Here is a 27,177-nt window from a genome sequence, read left to right on the forward strand (position 1 = left end):
CTCAGCCCAAAATCTCCTTAAGCTGATAAGCAACTTCAGCAAAGCCTCAGGATACAAAATTAAGGTGCAAAAATCACAAGCATTCTTATACACCAGTAACAGACAAACAGAAAGCCAAATCATGAATGAACTTCCATTCACAATTGCTTCAAAAAGAATAAAATACCTAGGAATCCAACTTACAAGGGGTGTAAAGGACCTCTTCAAGGAGAACTACAAACCACTGCTCAGTGAAATAAAAGAGGACACAAACAAATGGAAGAAGATACCATGCTCATGGATAGGAAGAATCAATATTGTGAAAATGGCCATACTGCCCAAGGTAATTTACAGATTCAATGCCATCCCAATTAAGCTACCAATGACTTTCTTCACAGAATTGGAAAAAACTACTTTAAAGTTCATATGGAACCAAAAAAGACCCCACATTATAAAGGGTTAATATCCAGAACCTACAAATAACTCAATCAAATTTACAAGAAGAAAGCAAACAACTCCATCAAAAAGTGGTTAAAAGATATGAACAGATACTTCTCAAAAGAAGATATTCATACAGTCAACAGACACATGAAAACATGCTCATCATCACTTGCCGTCAGAGATATGCAAATCAAAACCACAATGAGATACCATCTCACACCCGTTAGAATGGCAATGATTAAAAAATCAGGAAACAAGAGATGCTGGAGAGGATGTGGAGAAATAGGAACACTTTTCCACTGTTGGTGGGACTGTAAACTAGTTCAACCATTGTGGAAAACAGTATGGTGATTACTCAAGGATCTAGAACTACAAATACCATTTGACCCAGCCATCCCATTACTGGGTATATACCCAAAGGATTATAAGTCATGCTGCTATAAAGACACATGCACATTTATGTTTATTGCGGGATTATTCACAATAGCAAAGACTTGGAACCAACCCAAATGTCCATCAGTGACAGACTGGATTAAGAAAATGTGGCACATATACACCATGGAATACTATGCAGCCATAAAAAAGGATGAGTTCGTGTCCTTTGTAGGGACATGGATGCAGCTGGAAATCATCATTCTCAGCAAACTATCACAAGAAAAGAAAACCAAATACCGCATGTTCTCACTTATAGGTGGGAATTGAACAATGAGATCACTTGGACACAGGAAGGGGAACATCACACACCGGGTCCTATTGTGGGGAGGGGAGGGGAGAGGAATAGCATTAGGAGATATACCTAATGTAAATGACGAGTTAATGGGTGCAGCACACCAACATGGCACATGTATACATATGTAACAAACCTGCACGTTGTGCACATGTACCCTAGAAGTTACAGTATTAAAAAAAAAAAAAAAACTGTATATATATATATAAACTACACAACTATCAGGAAATTAAAAGCTTTTTACTCATCAGAATGCAAGTCGTATTGTATTTTTGTTTACTTATGCAAATCTTTAATGGACCACAGTATTGTATATTAAGCCAATGAATATATTTGCCCTTTATAAAGTCATTTATTTTATGTAAATTTTTATTGTGTCTTGCTCTCCTTAAATCACCCAGTGCATTGTTGTGTTCCTCGTGATGTGGGGAGGTTGCTAGGCAGTGTCACAGATTATGGCACCCAGCCACTGAGCTGTGACAATGCCTAACTCCATATTGCACATCTGTTCTTTTCAGAGGCAAGTTTAAGGCAGATAATGCACTTAAAGCATGCAGGAGGTTGTATGCCTTTGGGTGAAGATATAGACTAAAAGACGATTATTTGGTACATAATATGCATATGAATATTGGCAAACGGAAACAACAGAGTATCTTGCTGCTCTCAGATAAACTACTCTTGTTATTTAGATCCTTGCTTCTAGATTTGAATTTTTTCTTTAGTATGTTAATATCATTATTTTGAATTTGCTCTTCATAAGTTTGGCAGCCTGTACTGTGTGTAGGTCTGTTTAATAGTTTATATAGATTCATTCAGGAGGCCTTTAAATTGTTCCTATGGTGATGTGTCTGTTTTTTATATATTTGTTTTTGTTTTTGTTTGTGGGAATGGAGTGAATGAATAAAGGATAACCTGAAATTGTCAGGGCTTAGAATGTTTTTGTGATGTGAATTATTTCTTCATGGCTGTTTTCAACTATTTTAGCCATAAGTGGAGAGATATTTGCATGGTGCAGATCTAAATGAAGATGGAGCTAATTGGGGGCGGAGGGAAAGAGAGAGAAAGCCATTTAAATCTTGTGTGTAATTCTGTGAAATACAAGACTACATTACTATGCAGATTGCAATTGATACTCTCATAAATAACATGTTTATAGGGAAACAACCATTTGCTCTAAGTAAATGGTGTTGCATGTAACACTTATAGATGATTTGTGAGGCCTGCAGGGGTGATGCTGCTTCTCCCACTGAGTATATATTGCTTTAATGATGTATTCAGGAAAATGTATAAATCACAAATGCAAAGTAAGCAAAGTATAACAACCAACATTTATTTTAATTATGTGGTATTGAAATGTGTCCTCTTAATATTTTTTATGAGTGATGGCTTATAGAGGTACCACAGAAAATAAAATTAAGCATTAAATATTATATAATTATGAACCTTTAGTCTTGCCTGTACTTGTAAAGTAATAAAGCATATTTATATTACATTTTTATTTTGTTTCATTTCTTCTATGATTGTTAGCTTTTCTCCTTTAATTTGTCCTAAATCGAGTTTCAGCTTTATTTTTTGGTGTCAGGAAAACTGATAATGTTTATTTCTTAACACCATGCAGTATGTGATTTCAATAGCTGTATTAGTGTTACCAAACAAGGGTAACAAGAGTGGTTTTTGGCTTTCTCCCTTTGTTCGATAAATCAAACATAAACATAGTCTGCATATGGCTTTTCAGTGAAATCTGTCATTTTATTCGTCTTTCATCTTAAAGGTTTATTGCTTTACATGGCTTAAAGTGATTCAGGGTCTGAACTGTTTAATCTGGGATGTTTTTTAGAATATTAATGGCTCTGCCAGAATCTGTGAGAAAGTCAGATGCTAAAACTCCTTGCATGTGTACAGTAGGTGCAGTGTATGCATTTGAATGATTCATTCCTCCTTTGGCACGCAAGCTTTGCTCTACTCATTTGTTTTTGACAATGCATTGCATTTATAAATATACGTACATACTGGCACTTTTCTGTGGATTATTCTGTCTCCTTCAAGCTCAGAATTTATTGGAGACAATGTGCTAGTTCTGTTTCCAGCTTTTCCTAAAGGAACTTCCAGGGAAAAACCAAAGCAGTAAAGAATTTATTAAAATCCAGTATTCATTCCAAGCTAATGATTATGCAACAGAAAATCATATTGTTTTAAAGTTTTTCTGTCATTTGCTTTTTTACTTTAGTGCCGCTAATTTAAAAGCTTCTATTATTTAAAACGTGCACAATTCTTTCAATAACTACTGATTAAATGTCTACTTTTGTTTTCCTTACTGTGGTAGACATGGCATAGTTTATTAGCGCAGAAAGGAGGAGAATAATACAAATATAAGGAGGGGCTGGACCCCAAAGAAAGAAAGAAAATTCATAATTATTAAGTACTTATTTTGTGCCAGACACTGTGTTAGAAATGTTGATGTATACTTTGAACTTAAAATCTGGTTGAACATGGATGGAACTGAAGGTCATTATGTTAAGTGCAATAAGCCAGGCACAGAAAGACAAATATCACATGTTCTCACTCATATGTGGGAGGTGAAAAAGTTGATCTCAACGAGGTAGAGAGTAGAATAGTAGATACCAGAGACTGGGAAAAGTGCATTGGTGAACAGAGAAGGGTGGCCGGGAATAAAAAGAGGTTGGTTAATGAGTACAAACATACAATTAGTTAGAAGGAGTAAATTCTAGTGTTTGATAGCACAGTAGACTGACTATAATTAAAAACAGTATACTGTGTATTTCAAAATAACTAGAAGAGAATGTTTGAAATGTTCTTTATACAAAGAAATGATAAATGTTCGAGGTGATGGATAGCCTAAATACCCTGATTTGATCATTACACCTTGTATGTATATATCCAAATAACACATGTACTCTGTAAATAGGTACAAATATTATATATCAATAAAAAATTTATAAAAATAAATGAAAATCTGTTTGAAGGTACATGCATACCACACAATTGGTATATGTGAATGTGTCTATTTGAAAACTTTTAAAATTATAATGTACTATATATGTGCATGCTACTATACACTGTAATAATTATGAAATTTATGACTAAAATCATTTTCACAGGCATGAAACATCATAGGATCTCAGGGGAAAGAGCAATTAGTATGGGGCTGGTCTGGAAGGGTAAGACTGAGAAGGCAACTAAGTGAGACTGAGCCAGTGATAGTGTATTTATTACCACTTCTTTAACACAGAATTCAAAAGCACTTTTGCACATTTTTCATGTATAACTTATAACAACCCTTTAAAAAAGTAGTTGAACCACTTCTCTCTTAAAGTATGCTAAATGAAATTTAGAAAGATGTAGTAAATGTACCCCGAAATGACCTAGTGATGTACTCTGTCCTCTGCCTCTACCACACAAGCCCAGTTTATTTCACATTGCAGCCAGATCATGCTGCAATAACTAAAGTACTCTGATTAAAACACTCTTAGGGCTTTCCATCATGCTTCAAATAAAATTTAAACTCCTCACCACGACCCATAATACCTATAGGAGTTGACCTTTGTCTACCCTTTGGCCCTACTTCATATTACTGTCTCCTCTCTGATTATACCGTAGCCACTCTGAACCTCCTTCCTTTCCTCTAATGGATCTAGGGTTTTGCATAAGCTATTTTGTGTGGACATTGTTGATTGCCTATCTAGCTTCCATTCACTTCCATCCTTTTCTTGATATCATCCATTTTTTGTCCAAGTGCTTGTCTCTACTCTTGTAGTCACATGTTTTGTGGGATTGACTCATGGTCCAGCGTTAATTCTGAGTAGTTGGAGCCAATCATGGTGTTCCCATTCCTCTGTTAGTGATTGAACCAGTGGCCCAGGCTCTTGCTACTTAATACAAGGACCTTCCTTGGTCACAGAGATTGAGTCAGGAGTGGACAGATGATGATCTTCAGGCCAGTGACCCACAGGGAAAGTTTGCTAGACAATTCTGGGAAACATTTTCTTGCCCTTAAAATAGAGTACTATGAAGAAACTGTCTCTTTGTCTATGTATTGCCACACGGAGCTGGGGCTTTGGCAGCCTCTGCCACCAGCTCAGGATTAAAGCTGATGTATAGATGAGGCCTCAGGGCCCCTGGATTGAGACAACCCTTAACTATACTTTTCTTTGAATTCCCACTATTTTGGACAATTGTTTTTATCTTTCAATTGAACTATTTTTTTTTTCTGATACTTGCAACTATGATACCAGGCTCCTACCCCCGAAGTTATTTTTCCCCCATTTGTTAAATGTCAACTTCTTGCTTGGTATTATGATCTTGGTTCGATTCTTGCCATGTCAGAGATTGCTTCTCTGATATATAATCCAAAACTCCCCTCTCTATTAGCCACTCTCTGTCCAATTACTATTTTTTTCTTCATAGCCACCTATTATTACCTCTTTATTCATTAGTGTATTTGTTTAATGTCTGTCTTTATCCATTAGAAGGTCAATTCCATGAGATCAGAAAGCTTGTCATCTCAAGTACTGCCACATCTCCAACCATTTGAACAGCGTCTCCATCTATAATAGATGCTCAATATTTGTTGAATGGAAAAGTGGAAGCATCAGACCTCAAACTCCCTTACTTTGGCTCCAAATTCTATTCTTTATCCACTGCACTGTGATGACTTGCAAGGAAGAAAATAGTAACACCAGTAGAAGGAAGAGCAAAAGCAAAGGATAAATGAAGTACATCTAGAAAGACTAAACAAATCTCTTCTTATTGATTAAGAACAAATTGATTCAAATTCTAAGCCAATATCATAGTATTTCAGTATTTAAAACTCAGAATATGAGTTTTAAAAATTCAAATCAAATGGATTTAAAATGAGAACAGTAAAACCTTACTATATGTACATTTATGCATGTATGTATGCATGTGTATACACAAATTAGAATTTACATATCTATATTTGTAACATACATAGGTAAAAGAGAATTGCAGGTCATTACATAGAGCAGGCTTTCAATATGTGTTTGTTTCATGATTGCAAATAACTTATATCATCACAAGATTTTATCTGTAAGAAGTGGCATGTGGTTTGACCGAGTTAGAGAACCCCAGATTCTAAATACCCCAGATAGAGAGAGCCTGCCATGTTTTGAAGAACCTTGCCAATGGGAAGAAACCAGCAAATGAGAGTTCTATGCCAACTCCAATGAGGAGATAAAGACAATGTCAAGGACGACCCCTTTCTCTGGGTTGGGTAAACCTCAGCACTGCTTTACAATCACCAGGAGACAAGAGTCTGTAGGCATGAGAGGTGTCAAAGAATTACAGGTATTCATCGGAGATATTGCAGGTTTGGTTTTAGGCCATCTCAAGCAATTATTGCAATAAAGCAAGTCACACAGATGTTTTGGTGTCCCCAGTGTACATGAAAGTTATGTTTACATTATACTGTAGCTTATTAAGTGTGTAATAGCATTATGCCTAAAATATGTACATACCCTAATTAAAAAATACTGCTAAAAATGCTGACACGGAGACATGAAGTGAGCACATGCTGTTTGGAAAAATAGTGCTAGTAAACCTGGTTGCCACAGAGTTGCCACAAACCTTCAATTTGTAAAAAATGGAATGTCTGCAAAGCGTAGTAAAGGAAAGCACAATAAAATGAAGGGTGTCCGTATTGTATTGACACCTTTGTTTCTATCCAAGACAATGAGTCATATTTTGAGCACAGCTTTTCCGATGTCCAACAAAGCTGGGTTTGGATATGTTGATTTACTATTGTGGTTAAGGACATGTCTTGGTACCTGAATGCTTGGGATTGAATTTCTGCTTTGTCACTTACTGTCTACATTTGCTTAACCTCTCTGTATCTTATTATCTTCACCTGAAAATGCGGCTAATCAAAGCCACTTCTTTGAATTATAAGAATTAAAGGAGTCAATATACATAGAGGAGTAATTTTCATATTATCTATGGAGTTCTATTTTTCTTAAATTTCTAATCTATTACTTATATTTTTATAAAACAGAATGAAATAAATTACTAGAAAAATGAAGCAAAGAAACAAGGGCATTAATACTTTTTAGAAATACAATTTTAGAAAGTAGATTGAACAAAAAAAATTCCATTAATTTGCTATAAAAGAATTTTAGTGCTTATTGTCATATTCTGTACTTCATAGTAAACTTTTAACTTCCACCCTTTGAGTAGCACTGGTGTGCAAGACCTTAAAACAGTGCTTGGCGTGTATTATGCCTATGCTGAGTATCACCAAATCTTCAGCTATTACAGCATGCTCTTGTATTGCAGGGCTCATTTTGTTGTACAGAGCAGACCTAGTACGGAAGGTCTGTCTGCTACATACAGTCAAGCTCTCAAGGCACAAGCGGGTGACCATGAGAAAGAGAAAAGGTGTGCAGAAACCTCTCATTTCCTCCCTCACAGCAGACATGTTGAGCTTCAGGTTTAGCTTCAGTGATGTTTTTTTTTTTTTTAGATGGAGTCTCCTCACACCGTGATGACAAGCTATTTGTGTGTGTGTGTGTGTGTGTGTATATATATATATGGGGTTTCACCTTGTTGGTCAGGCTGGTCTCAAACCCCTGGCCTCAAGTGATATGCTCACCTCAGCCTCCCAAAGAGCTGGGATTACAGGCATGAGCCATTGCACCTCGCCGTGATTTCTTTCTTTCTTTCTTTTTTTTTTCTTTTAGCTCAGTGGTTAGGCAGGCTTTTTCAAATAGATATATTAAATAATAAACATTTTGGGGATAGGAAGACACTTCCTAGGTATTGTGCAGGCATTGCATATCTCCTCCCCTTATTGCAATGTGTATAATTTATCTTCAGGGAAAGGTGAACCCACGTCTTACACAAAATCAAAGACAACTGAATTCAACCCCTTTCTAACAGCGTGACTTTAACTACCTTTCTATGTCTGTTATTTTATTTGTAATATGGGCACAATACCAATAATAATGCTTTCCCCAAAGGAAATCCAACCACAGAGTACTTCTGTTTAATGAGACCCTCTTTCTGGACTATAAAGACAGTGTATTCAAGTCTCAAACCAGTCTCCATTGATGTACTTCATAGAAACACTGATATCCTACTTCACAATCAGTAAAACAACATCATCCTTGATGGGGCAATTACCCTGCGTGATCTGGTGGTGTGAAGTCAGGTAACTCAGAGAATAGGATAAATCAAACATGAAGAGAGGAGTTTCCAATGCAGAGCTTAAGCCCGTACTATGAATGTCTGGTGAGGAACAGCTTTTGAAGGTGAAAAAAGACATGGCAGGATTTTATTTTGATGTGGACATCTCTCTTAAAACTGTCTGATAGAAAGCCAGTTCTCTGCTTTTATGGAACCAGCCATCGTATATGTGTTGAATGCATACTATGAGTGTGGCACTAATTTAAAGATTATAAGGGAGAAATATGGTTTAACTTCAAGGAAGATATAATGTAATAGGGAAAAAATGACATTAAATCTAATAAAACAATAATGGTATACCAGATTTTAGTAGCAATTAAATTCATACTATAACAGTATTTTAAAATGTAGTATTTTAAAAGAGAGCATTTAAAAATGACATATTAGCTATATTAACTATGTTTAAAAATAGTTCAAAACATATTTTAAACATAGTATTTAAAGATATTTTAATTTATGTATTTAAATATATTTAAGAGAATGTATTTTAAAATACAGTATTTATAGTATTTAAAGTATATTGCTATTTATATTGACAACTGTAGTCAATATAACATGGTACATGAGTAATTGCTATTAAATGGCACAGTCATTTAGAAAATGTAAAGCTCACCTCAACTATGGTGGTGGGGACAGCTGTTACATTTTAGTTATTAAACAGCCTGTGTATTTTGCTGTATGTAGTCAGAATAAAATCTTACACACACACACACACACACACACGTGTAGATATTTACTCCTACAATTTCCCTCATATATCCCAAACCAAAAAGAAACTATAAATACAGCATGTTTTTATGAAATATTTCTAGCAGGTGTTTATGGTCTTAAAATTTTAATAAATCAAGAGACATGATGAAGAACATATCTTAAATTACCAGTTTGTGTTTAACATTTTCAAGAATATATATATATCTTAAAACATTTTAAAACTGAGAAAGTGAAAAATGTTGCATGGGAAATAGAAATAAAGCTGTCTTTATTGCTCCCTCTTATCTAATTAGGAGAATTAATAATTCTCAAGACTTCCATTATACATTTCTTATATGTAGATAACATAGAATGTTTCCCAATATGTTCTTATTTTATTATCAGTGCTTGCATTTGGATACTGTAGTATTAAATATATCCTACATAAAGAAGAATCATGTCCCACACAATGCTAATGAATAGGTGCCTGGCAAAGGCCTACGTTCACATTTCTGAGAACTGTTGATACAAAAAATAAAATTGTTGATTTCTGGTGTCTTTGTGAGCATAATTCTGGTGCATTAAAACCATGGTGTCTTTCTAAATCTAGAAACTATATAAGGAACATTACAGTAGAATTGTCAATTTTTAACGTTTTAAAAATGTCTTTTATTGTGGAATTTGAAGGAAATTTACTTGACCTAGATGTATAATATTTAAAGGGCAGTCTACTTCTGGCAACATTGAACACAGTCTGACCTCAAAATTGACATTCAACAATTTGGGTGTGCAATTTAACTTTACGTTGAAAGAGAGAGATCTTTACAAAGTTTAGTTAATGTTAAAATTTAGCACGTTTTCTGATTTGACGCCCATCGGGATGTCAACACTTTCAAGGTTCCAATTCTCTTTAACCTAATGTATGAGGAACATGACATTAATTAAACCTTTGTTATTTATCCAATCTATGAACTTTTCAAGTTTGAGATTACCTAATTAGTCAGATTTCATGGTTGTTCTGTGACAAGCATTAAGACCATGTTGTTAAATTTAACTTATGACTTGTTACCACCATGTGATTAAAATGCTAGTAAGTCAGCTTATTTTGCTCACTTTATTTTGAGGGAATAAAAGTGCTAAGGCATTTGTATGAAATGTTATCTTAAGAACCATTTGAAGAATCTGTGGTGTTTTTAAGCCAGTAATTTGAAGTAGCACATTCTGTCTTTGAGAATGATTTCTTAGTAAGGAACTAATTTCTACTGCAGCCACCAAAGGACACTGGCCAAGTATTCAGGGAGTAATAGATGAAATGAAACACATTTTTCATAAGGTATATTTATCCAGAAGACCAAACATACCGTGAGAAAATGTATTTTTTAGTTGTTCACTTAAACTCGAGCTCACTGGAGTGCCCCAAACCTCTCTGTGTCATTTTAGAAATATGCTAATTATAAAGAGGTTAGAAGAGTCAACATAGATTTTTTTATATGAAGTAACAACAAAAAACAATGTAAATGGTCAAAAATATTCCTAAATGTTTCAAATTTTATTTTAGTAAAGTAGAAAATAGAGGTATTCACACCTTTACGAATTAGTTAGCAGGAAGAGAAATTTACTTAAGACTTGTACCTGTGTGAGATGTTCACATAGTACCCTGCTCAGAATAAGCAGAGGAATATATAAACATTTGAATCTTGTAGTCAGTTGTATCCAGCTATTATACCTATAATTTAATAGCTTCTAAATTATTTCTTTAAAAATCATGCATTGGATTTTGGGTGTAATGCTGTTCAGTTCAGTCTGCTAACATCATCAGCACATATAAACTGAGTGAGTCTTTTGGCTGCTGAAATAAAGAAAAAATAAACAATAACAAAGCAAAGCAACAATATCAAAACACATAACCATGGGGCCTGTATTCAGAGAAGAGACAGTAGTACCTGTATACTCTTGATTATTTTAATTACAGGCATAGTCACTACAGTGGAGATGAATCAGCCTATTTCTTCATTTGTTTTGACTCTCAATTTGGATACTGATTGGTGATACTCAATTTATGCCTATAGTTGTAAAAACAACCTGAAAAATGTATAGTGGAAACAGACTAAAGCAGGGTCTCTGAATAGTGCACTACTAACTAATGTTTTGGGATAGATAATTTTTTGTTGTAGGGGACTCTTTTACATCCCACCCAAATCTCATCTTGAATTGTAGCTCCCATAATTCCACGTGTTGTGGGAGGGACTTGGTGGGAAATAATTGAATCATGGGGGCAGTTGCCTCACTGTTCTTATGGGAGTGAGTAAGTCTCATGAGATCTGATGATTTTTATAAGGGGTTTCCCCTTTTGCTTGGCTGTCATTCTCTCTCATCTGCCACCATGTAAGACATGCCTTTTGCCTTCTGCCATGATTGCGAGACCTCTCCAGTCACATGGAACTGACCATGCCTGTAATTAAAATTATTACAAGACAGAAACAATATTATCCATGGGGCTAGCTGTGAGTGTCCACTTTTGGGCTGTCCTATTAGAAAGTGGGAAATAGAACAATTATTCATGGAGACAAAGCTGTTTCCTGGCAGTAAATTCTAAAACAGATTTTTCATCTGGACATTTTTCCCGACTGAGGGCATGGAAGGATGAACATTTTAAGTATAAAATTATATAGTTTATTTATATTACATGTCTCTTTCCTTTAGTAATGCTATCTTAAATCTGAGAGTACATGAATGACATCCAACTGAGGTCAGGTGTTTCTGCGAGGTATTAACTATGATATGTCATTTATTTTTGTCAAGATTTTGGTTAGCACTCAATAGCTAATATCTAGTTAAAGATTATACTCCCTGAAAGAGACCTAGAATGTAGATTCTTTATACTGCTGAGAAAGAAGTCCTAAATTTGGAAGCGATACAAATAAGATCAATACAAGTAAAATTATACCTAAGCACATAATAACAAACTGCTGAAAACTAAATATGTAAAAAGAAGGATCTTTAAAACATTTAGAGGAAAAGACGCATTAATCACATGCAGGATTATGATATAAGAATTACAGCTGACCTCATGAAGAACAATGGATGCCAGAACAAATGTAACATTATCTTTAAAGTGCTACAGGGACAATAAAAACTGTCACCTTAGAATTCTGTATCTACTAACTAACCCCACCCCAAAATTATAACAAAATAAAGACATTTACAGATGAGCCAAAGCTGAGAGAATTCATCACCAGCAGACTTGTATTATAAGAAACTAAAGGAAGTTTTTCAAGATGAGGGAAATGATACTAGATAGAAACTTTAATGTACAGAAGAAACGAGAAGAATCAGAAATGGTAAATACATGGGTATGTATAAAGGACTGTTTTATCTTCTAAAAAGGTTCTTAGAATACCAAGTTATTTTTGGAATAGAAACAATGTGGTATCGTGGGATTTATAACAAAAGCACTAAAAAGGTGATTAAGGAGAATCATATTCTTGTAAGGATCTTATATTTTACATGAAGTAATGTTTTAATTTGAATATAACTGCGTTAAATTTGGGACACATCATGTTATCTTGAAAGCAACCACCAGTAGATATTATGAAGAAGTATAACTACAATAACCTAACAGAATAATGCTAATTATGATTGATAACCCATACTCAGACATTAGAATTTTAGAAATCCCATACAATTTTGGAACACATATTAATATTATTCACTAAAATATAACCTGAAGAAGATCAAACATCACATTATTTTGGCAACCCTATGTAACTAAATATGTCAAATAATCTTGTTCACCTCCCTTTTGGGTGCTCCATGGGCCCTCTGTAGCATCCAAAAGTTAGGGGTTAGAAAAGACAATTTTGAAGCTGAAATTTGATTTTTGGAAGCCTATCAAATATGTTAAAGGTTTAAAACACTTGATATTATAAAACATCAGATCAGTGCCTTAAGAAACCCTCTTTGTGCTTTTATTTCAATGTTCATTTTGCAGAAAAACCAAATAATACACTTTTGAATTTAGTCAATATGTTCACATGCAGAATTTCTTTCAAGATCAATCTTTACAAACCTTCCACAATTTGTTTAAACATTTAGCTGTATCTTATTTAAAACAACCCTTTAACCCTCTAAACTAGGCAAAAAGTGACATTCCCATGCCTTCTTATACTCCTTTACTAAAGACATATTTGACTTTCATTACATTCCTTGCATGTAAATCTATATTCAGTAGTCTCAATTACATGTCATACTGGTAACTTAGGCCATATTATAATTTAGCCCATATGTCTAAATTTTGAAAAGATTTTTCTTTCTTTCTTTCTTTCTTTCTTTCTTTCTTTCTTTCTTTATTATTATTATTATACTTTAAGTTCTAGGGTACATGTGCATAACGTGCAGGTTTGTTACATATGTATACTTGTGCCATGTTGGTGTGCTGCACCCATCAACTCGTCAGCACCCATCAACTCGTCATTTACATCAGGTATAACTCCCAATGCAATCCCTCCCCCCCCCGCCCCCATGATAGGCCCCGGTGTGTGATGTTCCCCTTCCCGAGTCCAAGTGATCTCATTGTTCAGTTCCCACCTATGAGTGAGAACATGCGGTGTTTGGTTTTATGTTCTTGTGATAGTTTGCTAAGAATGATGGTTTCCAGCTGCATCCATGTCCCTACAAAGGACACAAATTCATCCTTTTTTATGGCTGCATAGTATTCCATGGTGTATATGTGCCACATTTTCTTAATCCAGCCTGTCACTGATGGACATTTGGGTTGATTCCAAGTCTTTGCTATTGTGAATAGTGCTGCAATAAACATACGTGTGCATGTGTCTTTATAGCAGCATGATTTATAATCCTTTGGGTATATAACCAGTAATGGGATGGCTGGGTCATATGGTACATCTAGTTCTAGATCCTTGAGGAATCACCATACTGTTTTCCATAATGGTTGAACTAGTTTACAATCCCACCAACAGTGTAAAAGTGTTCCTATTTCTCCACATCCTCTCCAGCACCTGTTGTTTCCTGACTTTTTAATGATTGCCATTCTAACTGGTGTGAGATGGTATCTCATTGTGGTTTTGATTTGCATTTCTCTGATGGCCAGTGATGATGAGCATTTTTTTATGTGTCTGTTGGCTGTATGAACGTCTTCTTTTGAGAAATGTCTGTTCATATCCTTTGCCCACTTTTTGATGGGGTTGTTTGTTTTTTTCTTGTAAATTTGTTTGAGTTCTTTGTAGGTTCTGGATATTAGCCCTTTGTCTGATGAGTAGATTGCAAAAATTTTCTCCCATTGTGTAGGTTGCCTGTTCACTTTGATGGTAGTTTCTTTTGCTGTGCAGAAGCTCTTTAGTTTAATGAGACCCCATTTGTTAATTTTGGCTTTCGTTGCCGTTGCTTTTGGTGTTTTAGACATGAAGTCCTTGCCCATGCCTATGTCCTGAATGGTACTACCTAGGTTTTTGTCTAGGGTTTTTATGGTATTAGGTCTAACATTTAAGTCTCTAATCCATCTTGAATTAATTTTCGTATAAGGAGTAAGGAAAGGATCCAGCTTCAGCTTTCTACTTATGGCTAGCCAATTTTCCCAGCACCATTTATTAAATAGGGAATCCTTTCCCCATTTCTTGTTTCTCTCAGGTTTGTCAAAGATCAGATGGCTGTAGATGTGTGGTATTATTTCTGAGGACTCTGTTCTGTTCCATTGGTCTATATCTCTGTTTTGGTACCAGTACCATGCTGTTTTGGTTACTGTAGCCTTGTAGTAGAGTTTGAAGTCAGGTAGCGTGATGCCTCCAGCTTTGTTCTTTTGACTTAGGATTGTCTTGGAGATGTGGGCTCTTTTTTGGTTCCATGTGAACTTTAAAGCAGTTTTTTCCAATTCTGTGAAGAAACTCATTGGTAGCTTGATGGGGATGGCATTGAATCTGTAAATTACCTTGGGCAGTATGGCCATTTTCACAATATTGATTCTTCCTATCCATGAGCATGGTATCTTCTTCCATTTGTTTGTGTCCTCTTTTATTTCACTGAGCAGTGGTTTGTAGTTCTCCTTGAAGAGGTCCTTTACATCCCTTGTAAGTTGGATTCCTAGGTATTTTATTCTCTTTGAAGCTATTGTGAATGGAAGTTCGTTCATGATTTGGCTCTCTGTTTGTCTGTTACTGGTGTATACGAATGCTTATGATTTTTGCACCTTAATTTTGTATCCTGAGACTTTGCTGAATTTGCTTATCAGCTTAAGGAGATTTTGGGCTGAGACAATGGGATTTTCTAAATATACAATCATGTCATCTGCAAAGAGGGACAATTTGACTTCTTCTTTTCCTAACTGAATACCCTTGATTTCTTTCTCTTGCCTGATTGCCCTAGCCAGAACTTCCAACACTATGTTGAATAGGAGTGGTGAGAGAGGGCATCCCTGTCTTGTGCCGGTTTTCGAAGGGAATTTTTCCAGTTTTTGCCCATTCAGTATGATATTGGCTTGGGTTTGTCATAAATAGCTCTTATTATTTTGAGATACGTTCCATCAATACCGAATTTATTGAGCATTTTTAGCATGAAGGGCTGTTGAATTTTGTCAAAGGTCTTTTCTGCATCTATTGAGATAATTATGTGGTTCTTGTCTTTGGTTCTGTTTATACGCTGGATTATGTTTATTGATTTGCAAATGTTGAACCAGCCTTGCATCCCAGGGATGAAGCCCACTTGATCATGGTGGATAAGCTTTTTGATGTGCTGCTGAATCCGGTTTGCCAGTATTTTATTGAGGATTTTTGCTTTGATGTTCATCAGGGATATTGGTCTAAAATTCTCTTTTTTTGTTGTGTCTCTGCCAGGCTTTGGTATCAGGATGATGTTGGCCTCATAAAATGAGTTAGGGAGGATTCCCTCTTTTTTTTTTTTTTTTTTTTTTGAGACTGAGTCTCGCTCTGTTGCCCAGGCTGGTGTGCAGTGGCCGGATCTCAGCTCACTGCAAGCTCCGCTTCCCGGGTTCACGCCATTCTCCTGCCTCAGCCTCCTGAATAGCTGGGACTACAGGCGCCACCACCTCGCCTGGCTAGTTTTTGTAGTTTTAGTAGAGACGGGGTTTCACTGTGTTCACCAGGATGGTCTCGATCTCCTGACCTCGTGATCCACCTGTCTCGGCCTCCCAAAGTGCTGGGATTACAGGCTTGAGCCACCGCGCCTGGCCGATTCCCTCTTTTTCTATTAATTGGAATAGTTTCAGAAGGAATGTTACCAGCTCCTCCTTGTACCTCTGGTAGAATTCAGCTGTGAATCCATCTGGTCCTGGACTTTTTTTGGTTGGTAGGCTATTAATTATTGCCTCAATTTCAGAGCCTGCTATTGGTCTATTCAGGGATTCAGCTTTTTCCTGGTTTAGTCTTGGGAGAGTGTAAGGAAATTATCCATTTCTTCTAGATTTTCTAGTTTGTTTGCGTAGAGGTGTTTATAGTATTCTCTGATGGTAGTTTGTATTTCTGTGGGGTCGGTGGTGATATCCCCTTTATCATTTTTTATTGCGTCTATTTGATTCTTCTCTCTTTTCTTCTTTATTAGTCTTGCTAGCAGTCTGTCAATTTTGTTGATCTTTTGAAAAAACCAACTCCTGGATTCATTGATTTTTTGGAGGGTTTTTTTGTGTCTCTATCTCCTTCAGTTCTGCTTTGATCTTAGTTATTTCTTGCCGTCTGCTACTTTTTGAATGCGTTTGCTCTTGCTTCTCTAGTTCTTTTAATTGTGATGTTAGAGTGTCAATTTTAGATCTTTCCTGCTTTCTCTTGTGGGCATTTAGTGCTATAAATTTCCCTCTACACACTGCTTTAAATGTGTCCCAGAGATTCTGGTATGTTGTATCTTTGTTCTCATTGGTTTCAAAGAACATCTTTATTTCTGCCTTCATTTCATTATGTACCCAGTAGTCATTCAGGAGCAGGTTGTTCAGTTTCCATGTAGTGGAGCGGTTTTGATTGAGTTTCTTAGTCCTGAGTTCTAGTTTGATTGCACTGTGGTCTGAGAGACAGTTGGTTACAATTTCTGTTCTTGTACATTTGCTGAGGAGTGCTTTACTTCCAATTATATGGTCAATTTTGGAATAAGTGCGATGTGGTGCTGAGAAGAATGTATATTCTGTTGATTTGGAGTGGAGAGTTCTATAGATTTCTATTAGGTCTGCTTGCTGCAGAGATGAATTCAATTCCTGGATATCCTTGTTAACTTTCTGTCTCGTTGATCTGTCTAATGTTGACAGTGGAGTGTTGAAGTCTCCCATTATTATTGTATGGGAGTCAAAGTCTCTTTGTAAGTCTCTAAGGACTTGCTTTATGAATCTGGGTGCTGCTGTATTGGGTGCATATATATTTAGGATAGTTAGCTCTTCCTGTTGAATTGATCCTTTTACCATTATATAATGGCCTTCTTTGTCTCTTTTGATCTTTGATGGTTTAAAGTCTATTTTATCAGAGACTAGTATTGCAACCCCTGCTTTCTTTTGTTCTCCATTTGCTTGGTAAATCTTCCTCAATCCCTTTATTTTGAGCCTATGTATGTCTCTGTGTGTGAGATGGGTCTCCTGAATACTGCAGACTGATGGGTCTTGACTCTTTATCCAGTTTGCCAGTCTGTGTCTTTTAATTGGACCATTTAGTCCATTTACATTTAAGGTTAATATTGTTATGTGTGAACTTGATCCTGGCATTATGATATTAACTGGTTATTTTGCTTGTTAGTTGATGCAGTTTCTTCCTAGCCTCGATGGTCTTTACATTTTGGCATATTTTTGCAATGGCTGGTACTGGTTGTTCCTTTCCATGTTGAGTGCTTCCTTCAGGGTCTCTTGTAAGGCAGGCCTAGTGGTGACAAAATCTCTAAGCATTTGCTTGTCTGTAAAGGATTTTATTTCTCCTTCACTTATGAAACTTAGTTTGGCTGGATATGAAATTCTGGGTTTAAAATTCTTTTCTTTAAGAATGTTGAATATTGGCCCCCACTCTCTTCTGGCTTGGAGAGTTTCTGCCGAGAGATCTGCTGTTAGTCTGATGGGCTTCCCTTTGTGGGTAACTTGACCTTTCTCTCTGGCTGCCCTTAAGATTTTTTCCTTCATTTCAACTTTGGTGAATCTGGTAATTATGTGTCTTGGAGTTGCTCTTCTCGAGGAGTATCTTTGTGGCATTCTCTGTATTTCCTGGATTTGAATGTTGGCCTGCCCTACTAGGTTGGGAAAGTTCTCCTGGATGATATCCTGAAGAGTGTTTTCCAACTGGATTCCATTTTCCCCCTCACTGTCAGGCACCCCAATCACACGTAGATTTGGTCTTTTTACATAATCCCCTACTTCTTGCAGGCTTTGTTCATTTCTTTTTCTTCTTTTTTCTTTTGGTTTCTCTTCTTGCTTCATTTCGTTCATTTGATCCTCAATCGCTGATACTCTTTCTTCCAGTTGATCGAGTTGGTTACTGAAGCTTGTGCATTTGTCACGTATTTCTCGTGTCATGGTTTTCATCTCTTTCATTTCGTTTATGACCTTCTCTGCATTAATTACTGTAGCCATCAATTCTTCCACTTTCTTTTCAAGATTTTTAGTTTCTTTGCGCTGGGTATGTAATTCCTCCTTTAGCTCTGAGAAGTTTGATGGACTGAAGCCTTCTTCTCTCATCTCGTCAAAGTCATTCTCCGTCAAGCTTTGATCCATTGCTGGCGATGAGCTGCGCTCCTTTGCCGGGGGAGATGCACTCTTATTTTTTGAATTTCCAGCTTTTCTGCCCTGCTTTTCCCCCATCTTTGTGGTTTTATCTGCCTCTGGTCTTTGATGATGATGACATACTGATGGGGTTTTGGTGTAGGTGTCCTTCCTGTTTGATAGTTTTCCTTCTAACAGTCAGGACCCTCAGCTATAGGTCTGTTGGAGATTGCTTGAGGTCCACTCCAGACCCTGTTTGCCTGGGTGTCAGCAGCAGAGGCTGCAGAAGATAGAATATTGCTGAACAGCGAGTGTACCTGTCTGATTCTTGCTTTGGAGGCTTCCTCTCAGGGGTGTATACTCCACTCTGTGAGGTGTGGGGTGTCAGACTGCCCCTAGTGGGGGATGTCTCCCAGTTAGGCTACTCAGGGGTCAGGGACCCACTTGAGCAGGCAGTCTATCCCTTCTCAGATCTCAACCTCTGTGTTGGGAGATCCACTGCTCTCTTGAAAGCTGTCAGACAGAGTCATTTCTGTCTGCAGAGGTTTCTGCTGCTTTTGTTGTTGTTTACTATGCCCTGTCCCCAGAGGTGGAGTCTACAGAGACAGGCAGGTTTCCTTGAGCTGCTGTGAGCTCCACCCAGTTCGAGCTTCCCCGCGGCTTCATTTACCTACTTAAGCCTCAGCAATGGTGGGCGCCCCTCCCCCAGCCTCGCTGCTGTGTTGCCGCGAGATCGCAGACTGCTGTGCTAGCAATGAGGGAGGCTCCGTGGGCGTGGGACCCTACCGGCCAGGTGTGGGACATAATCTCCTGGTGTGCCTGTTTGCTTAAAGCGCAGTATTGGGGTGGGAGTTACCCGATTTTCCAGGTGTTGTGTGTCTCAGTTCCCCTGGCTAGGAAAAGGGATTCCCTTCCCCCTTGTGCTTCCCAGGTGAGGCGATGCCTCGCCCTGCTTCAGCTCTCGCTGGTCGGGCTGCAGCAGCTGACCAGCACCGATCGTCCAGCACTCCCCAGTGAGATGAACCCAGTACCTCAGTTGAAAATGCAGAAATCACCGGTCTTCTGTGTCGCTCGCGCTGGGAGTTGGAGACTGGAGCTGTTCCTATTCGGCCATCTTGCTCCCGAGACTCATTTTTTGTATTTTTAGTAGAGACAGGGTTTCACTGTGTTAGCCAGGATGGTCTTGATCTGCTGACCTCGTGATCTGCCTGCCTCAGCCTCCCAAAGTGCTGGGATTACAGGCGTGAGCCACCACCCCCGGCCTCCTCCTTATCTTAAGTCTGGCAGCCACACTACTTTCTTTTAACTGACTGACAGGCCCGGTATTTTTCTTTCTATTGCGAAGTTTAAGGACTCCGAAAAAAATGACCAAAAGGACAGATTCTCTTTTACTCACCCTTCTGTGGACTCTGGATGAGCCCCAAAATGTTATGGGATCTTTGGGTTTCCTTTTTCTGGTCAGAAACATCTGTGGCTGGTTGTGTCTTTGCTTGAGTTTTGCTCTGACCCACTAGGTTCATTCCGCCCATTTGGCCTGGCAGGCTGCGCTTGGCTCACACTACAAGCTTGGATCTCCCGCCTCAAGGGCAAGTCAGGCATGGAATGGTGAGGGGTGAGAGTAAGCATGGGGTCTGGCCACTGTGCACAGTTAGACACACTGGTTGCTGCCATGGGGTGGGCAGCTTCAGGTGCTGGTATGAGCACTGGCTCTCTGTGAGGCTGTGACTGGACCAGTCGCATTGCAAGCAGCTTCCTTGGCTGGCACTTGGGAATGCAGTGGCACCCAGAAGCTTGGAGACACCAGGAACGGCAGGGCCCCAAAGAGAGAGTCACAGCCCTGGCTCAGGGAGCTCCCAGGTCTGGCCTCCCTGAACGGCTGCAGCTCTTTTCTCCTTCTCTTTGGCCACAATGTGGTAAGCAGGGGGCAGGTTTCAGCCCTGTTTGTGTTACAGCTCGTTTAGCCTCACCATTTGGCAGGTACTGAGTTCTTGTCCTGTGACCAGGAAGAATGAGGTATACAGACAAGTGTAGGGTGAGCAAGATGAGGGTGAGCAAGATGAAGAGGAGTTTTATTGAGTGATAAAACTGCTCAGAGGAGGTGTGCAGTGGGTAGCTCTTTCCGCAGTGAGGGTGGCCCAACAAGTGTTGAGCTCCTAGCAGAGAGGAGATGCTAGAATGAGAAGCTCCTCTCTGCAGGCAGATTGTTTTGTTATCTCTGCAGCTCTCAACAGAGAGGAGGCCCTAGAGTGGGTGGCTCATCTAAGCAGGCAGGTCATCCTGTTGTCTCCCTGTTGTCTCTCTGTCCTCTCTTCCAGCCTGGCTGAGTCCAGGGTTTTGGGGCGTGGTTATGGGCCTTACAGGGGAGGAAGTGCATGCTGGTTGGTTCAGGTGCAGCCAACGATGGACCTAAGGAAAAACACTACAAGTTCCCCCTCTGGTCCACAGGACTGTCAGCCCAGCCCTCAGGCTTCAGGCCCTCCGCAGCCTGAAGGTGGGACTTCACCAGGGACCTGCTCCCTTCTGCCCAGAAGCCTGTCTCCTGCCACCATTCATGGCACCCAGACTGTTAATGCCAAAGGATGCCTGCAGGCCAGTGCCAGGCTGTCCTCAGCCTTCCCTGTGCCTCCTTCCCATTCTTGTTGGTGCCCAAAGTCTGGAGGGGGCTGACGCGGCAGGGGGCTGTCATGTTAGCACTACTCCAAGTCTGGGCACACCTAGCCTGGCCAATGCCCAGGCTCAGCCCTGACCTCACGCTGAGATTGGAGCATGCTCTGACAGTGGGAAGAAGCCGGGTAGTGGGAGCAGGAACCTCTAAGCCTGTCAGGGACAGAAGGCCTTCCCGGAACCCCAAGAGCATGAAGATTCCCAGGGCCTGAGCTGCAGGAGGCAGCTACAGCTGCACCTGGGGAGCTACTGCCCCACCAACTTGGAAGGGACAGGGCTCCCACTTGTCTCTAGCTTTTGCCAGCCCCATGGAGCATGCAGTCCTGGCTGCACCTCCTTGCAGCCTGGAGTGGGAGCTCCAGGTCCTCCCTGGGTCCTTCTGGTCGCTCACTCTGGGCCCCTCCTATTCTGCACTTACGTGTTCGGCAGTTGCAGGGTGCCATGGTCCCCAGCAGGTGCACCCAAGGAGCAGTTGGCAATGCGAGTGCTGACCCCAGCTGGGAGTGTCGCCTGAGCTGCCATGGCTGTGCCCTGGCTCCAGGAGGAACCACGTAGCTCACAGGAAGACCATATCATCCCTGGTGCTGGCAGTGGTGCTGATGGTGGTGATGGAAGCAGCTCCCAATGGTGGTGCAGGCAAGAGGGGCAGCGGTGGGGATGCCAACTCCTCAGGGTCTTTCTGGGGGCCTCCACGATGCCCACCGTGCTGCTCTTCTGCTGGTGGATGACTTGGTTCAGCCCCATCGCAGTGGCCCCTAGGATGGCAGGCTCCGCAGTGCTCCCAATGGCGGGCTCCGGGGACTGTCTGACTTCTCCCCACGCCCTCCCCGCAGTGATGGTGGGTGAGAGCAGTGACATGGGGCCAGGGTCTGGAGCGATATTTACCAAGATTTTAAAGTCCTTATGAAGAGCATTGTTTTAAAACAATATAACAGTAGTGAAATAAAAAAATGACTCAGTATTTTACTAAAAAATTTTTTGAGTATTTTTATTTTGGTAATGTTAATTATATGACTAAAATTGCTGATACCTAGCCTTACTTTCTTATTTTTCTACACTGAAAGAGGATACAGTCTAGTCTTCCAGATTTGTATTGCAACTCACTTCCACTAACTTCCACTAAAATATGGTGTCAGCCTTTATTAGTGCTTCCAAAATATTTGAATTTTTTGGAATATGTGTACGTATATATGTATATGTGTACATTCAAATATTTTGGAAGCATTAATAAAATACAATTATTTTGTTAATTTTATTAATATTAACAAATATTTGGAAGCATTAATAAAGATATATATATATATATATTTGCTGTGACAAATGTTTTATTTTCATTATCTCCTTTAATCATTATCATAGTTTGGTAAAATAAATGAAATAATCCCTATTTTATAATATGAGGAAACAGGACCAGTTTCCACAGACAGAAAGTCAAGGATCAGTATTCAGCTGAGATTCTGCTGGCTCAAATCTTGTCCTCTTGACTACTGGGAGCCACATTATTGAATTTGATATACTATACATAAAGAATGATTGACAGTTAACTTTAAGCCATTTGGAGGCATCATTGTGTTTCTTGGAAATATTCTCAGAAATGAAAATAAGCTTGAAAAATACAGCAGTTAGTTTTTTTTCATTCTGATGAGTGTTTATGATGATACCTTATTATTGTTACTATGTATCGAAATGTCGTTTGAGTGCAAAACACCAACAGTGTTTCTCAATAATTAAACAGCTATCCAATAATTGAATTAGTAGATAATTTGGCACTTACTGAGTTTACTGAGTGAGGACAAGGCAGCTCCATATAGAAAATATTCATGCCACTCTATTTTCATATTTGCAAATGATGTACTTTCTGAGGGTAAATAAAATGAGTAGGTTTTTTATTTTTAATAAAAGTAAGTAGCTGGTTACACATTAATGTGTGAATGCTTTTGTCAAATGGCTAATAATGGTGTGTTTATTAGGTAACTAAAATACTTTAGAATATTGCTCTTTCTTCATTATAAACTAATGTGTAATCAGGAAGTTATAAATAATTGGATAGAATTTTGGAAATTCTTTTAAAATAAAGCACAATACAGAAAACAATATGAAACTGATGTATAGCTTAGTGAAGTATGTATTTAAAAGCAAACATCTCAGTAATTACGATCTGCATATTAAGAAGTCAATTATTATTCACACATCCCATAAGCCCTCCATGTGTCTCGTTCCATTTACATCTGCCTCCTTCCCACCCCAATTAACCATTATCTTGACTTTTATAGTAATTATTTCCTTGCATTTATTTATAGCTTAATCAGTATGGCTACATCCTACAGACTCTTCTTTACTGTTGCTCACTTTTAAAAAACTCAATATATTTTTAAAATGTCTTTTGATCAAAAGATTATTCCTCCAATCACTTTCTTTTCTATTCAATTTATTTTCTTTTTCTTTCTTTCTTTTTTTTTTTTTTTTGGTTTTTTTTTTTTGTTGTTTTTTTTTTGAGACAGAGGCTGTCTGGCTCTGTCACTCAGGCTGGAGTGAAGTGGGTAATCTTGGCTCACTGCAACCTCCACCTCCCGGGTTCAAGCGATTCTCCTGCCTCAGCCTCCTGAGTAGCTGGGATTATAGGCGTCCACCAAAATGCCCAGCTAATTTTTGTATTTTTAGTAGAGACGGGATTTCATCATCTTGGCCAGGCTGGTCTGGAACTCCTGACCTCAGGTGATCCTCCTGCCTCGGTCTCCCAAAGTGCTGGGATTATAGGCATGAGCTACCATGCCCGGCCTCAATTTATTTTAAAAAATCTGAAGCTATTTGAGCTGTAGAGTTCTACAAACCCTGTATTTTGCTGATTATATACTTGTGGTACTGTTCAATTTATTTCTCTGTCCATTTTGTTTCTCTGTCCTGTGTATTTCCAAATGGTAGTTGGCTTCTCAGATTTGATCAGACTCAAATTGGATCCCTGTGACAAAATTACATATTCATTCATTAATTCATTCATTCAAGGAGACACATAATGTTTGGTTGTCTCTCTTTTGTGATTTAGTAGTTATTTGATGCTCAGTGCCTAGATCCAATAATTTATTGTTGTTGCAAAATGGCAATAGTCCTATTTTACCATTCCTTTTGAATTTAGTATTTGGAATGCCTGTATAAGAAGCTGTTTTGGCAGGGAGTGGGGGCTCACACCTGTAATCCCAGCACTTTGGGAGGCCGAGGTGGATGGATCACGAGGTCAGTAGTTCGAGACCAGCCTGGCCAACATGGTTAAACTCTGTCTCTACTAAAAATACAGCAATTAGCCAGGTGTGGTGGCACACATCTGTAATCCCAGCTACTCAGGAGGCTGAGGCAGGAGAATCATTTGAGCCCAGGGGGCAGAGGTTGCAGTGAGCCGAGATCGCACCACTGCATTCCAGCCTGGCAAAAGAGTGAGACTCCATCTCAAAAAAAAAAAAAAAAAAAAAAAAAAAAAAAAAAAAAAAAAAGGAAGCTGTTTCTCTGCATCTACTAGTTGATTACTCAGTGGTACAGTTCATAAAGGAAAGTCAGAATAAATGTTTCCTTTCCCTGTATCTACCAGTTTTTAAGGTACTAACTTTTAAAATAATGAATTAGTTATCTATCATCCTCTGAAACTGTTCAATTAATTTTTATAAAGTATCATGATTAATTTAAACATATTTTATCAGTTTTAGTTCATTGTAATTCTTACCTTATTTATTTCACCTTAAGCTGAAACTTTGGACATGAGTAGTTTCCTCAAGTTAGCTGTTGAGTTATTTGAACATGTTTTTAATAGTTCCTTTGCTATCCTGCGTGACAAGATGTTTTAGGCTTATCTTGCACATTTCCTGCCCCAGACCTAGAAAAATTGTAGTTTAAGATCATATTCTGGACACTAAGAACATTCATTACTGCTGGATTGGTTATTGTTTCTAGGCCTTTACAGTGAACAGGGCTGCCTTTCTATCTAAAGATAACAGAAATGAGAGTGTTAATATCAATACTTTCAGTTCCAATTTAGGACTTTAGGGTTTCTACTTAAAGTCTTCTATATTACATCTGTAATTTATTTCTTACATGCTGAAAACAGTGGTTTTTTAGAACACAAAGAAAGGTGGAATTATAATATCCCTAAATTACCCATTTGTTTATTCCAAATTATGCATAAAAAAAAATCTCAGGATAACAATATCAACACAACTACTACCAGTTTTGTTTTTTTCATTTGTTCTCCCCATATTCCCCCCTCCTTTAAAAAATAGTTGTGATACATCTATACTCTCAGATCATATAGTAAAACTTATTACAGTTCCTTCATCTTAATCCTCATTTAGTATTAGTCCTACAACTAACCAGGAGAATTTATCTTGAAAGCACTCTAGTCATTTTTTTATATTGAATTTCGGTTTGTAATAGATTCCTCAGGAAAAGTTTGTGGGAGCAAAATTCCCTGAGTTTTTGCATGTTAATAGCATTTTGTCTATGCTTTTTGTAATTGAAATTCTTTTTTTTAATAGAAAATCATTGGTATATATACTCTTTCTTTGTCTATCTTAAATATGTTACTGAATTTCCTTAAGGCATTGAATTTGAAAAGTCTAATGATTATCTAATTTTCTTTCCTTTATACGTCACTTTCTTTTTTGTCTAGAGTCCCAACAGACCTTTTCTTTTTTTTTTTTAGTTCAGTAATTTTACTGGAATGCATTTTGATATTGATTGTTCTTGATTTGTCAGTTACATGGTCCACTTTTTCAATATTTAGTTTTAAATCACTTATATTTTTATTGCAGAAATGTTTTAGTTAAATTTTTAGTATATGTTCTGTTTCATTGCTTTAGTTTTTTCTCTTCAGAGATTTTTGTTATTCATATGTTAAACATTTTTGTCTTCAATATTTGTCACTTTTACTCATCCTTTATCTTCTTCTTTAATTCTTTTATTTATTTTTTTCCTGCCTTTTTACCTTTTACTCATCTTAAGGTGTTTTGTGCTACATTTACTTAGTTTTTTTCTTCCTTCCAGTTTAATCTTCATTCCTGAAACTATTGTTCTTTGATATACAATTTCGTCCTGAGATTTATCAACTAGTGGTGTTTTCTAATTCCAATTTATGTTGCTTTTTCATGTCTTGTATTCTTTACTTCGTATCGTTTAGCTTATTATGAAATAATAGGTTAGAATTTTGATTTATTTTCTGAACATTTCTTTCTGGCATACTTTTTTTGTCTGTAGTATGTTATTTTGCTTTTTACTATCTTTTTTCTTTAATAAGTTTTTATGAGATTTGACCTTAATCCTTTTTATTGCTCATATTTACACAAAATTGATTTCCAAGAATTTTTAGAAGAAGGAACTTTTAGTTCAGGATTGCTTTCATAATGTCACCAAACCCCCTCTCTTGTTTTCACACTTTTAAAACATGGTGGTTTGCTTTCTGTCTTGGCTGTCTTTCTCTTCTTTACTTTTATCTATATCTTCTTTTACTTTGTCCCTGTTAACTTTGTGCAGTCTATTGCTGAATCTACTGCCAGCTGTTTCTCCTCAGTGTAGTGTCCTGTTTTGGGGAAGAGCCCTGGCTGGTCAGTGTGAGAGTTTGGAGGTGCTCAGGTTGCTTGAGACATTGTGGAGCTGACCTTTGGCTCTTACATGCCTCTGTTATTGGTTTGGACATAATCACTCAGCTGCTATTATCTGTTGGCCACTGTGCCTTCCAGCAAATACTCGTTGGACATGGATGTTCTCCTGTTCTCAGGTCATTCTCTGG

Source organism: Theropithecus gelada, chromosome 6 (assembly GCF_003255815.1).
Source record: "Theropithecus gelada isolate Dixy chromosome 6, Tgel_1.0, whole genome shotgun sequence".
Taxonomy (NCBI): Eukaryota; Metazoa; Chordata; class Mammalia; order Primates; family Cercopithecidae; genus Theropithecus; species Theropithecus gelada.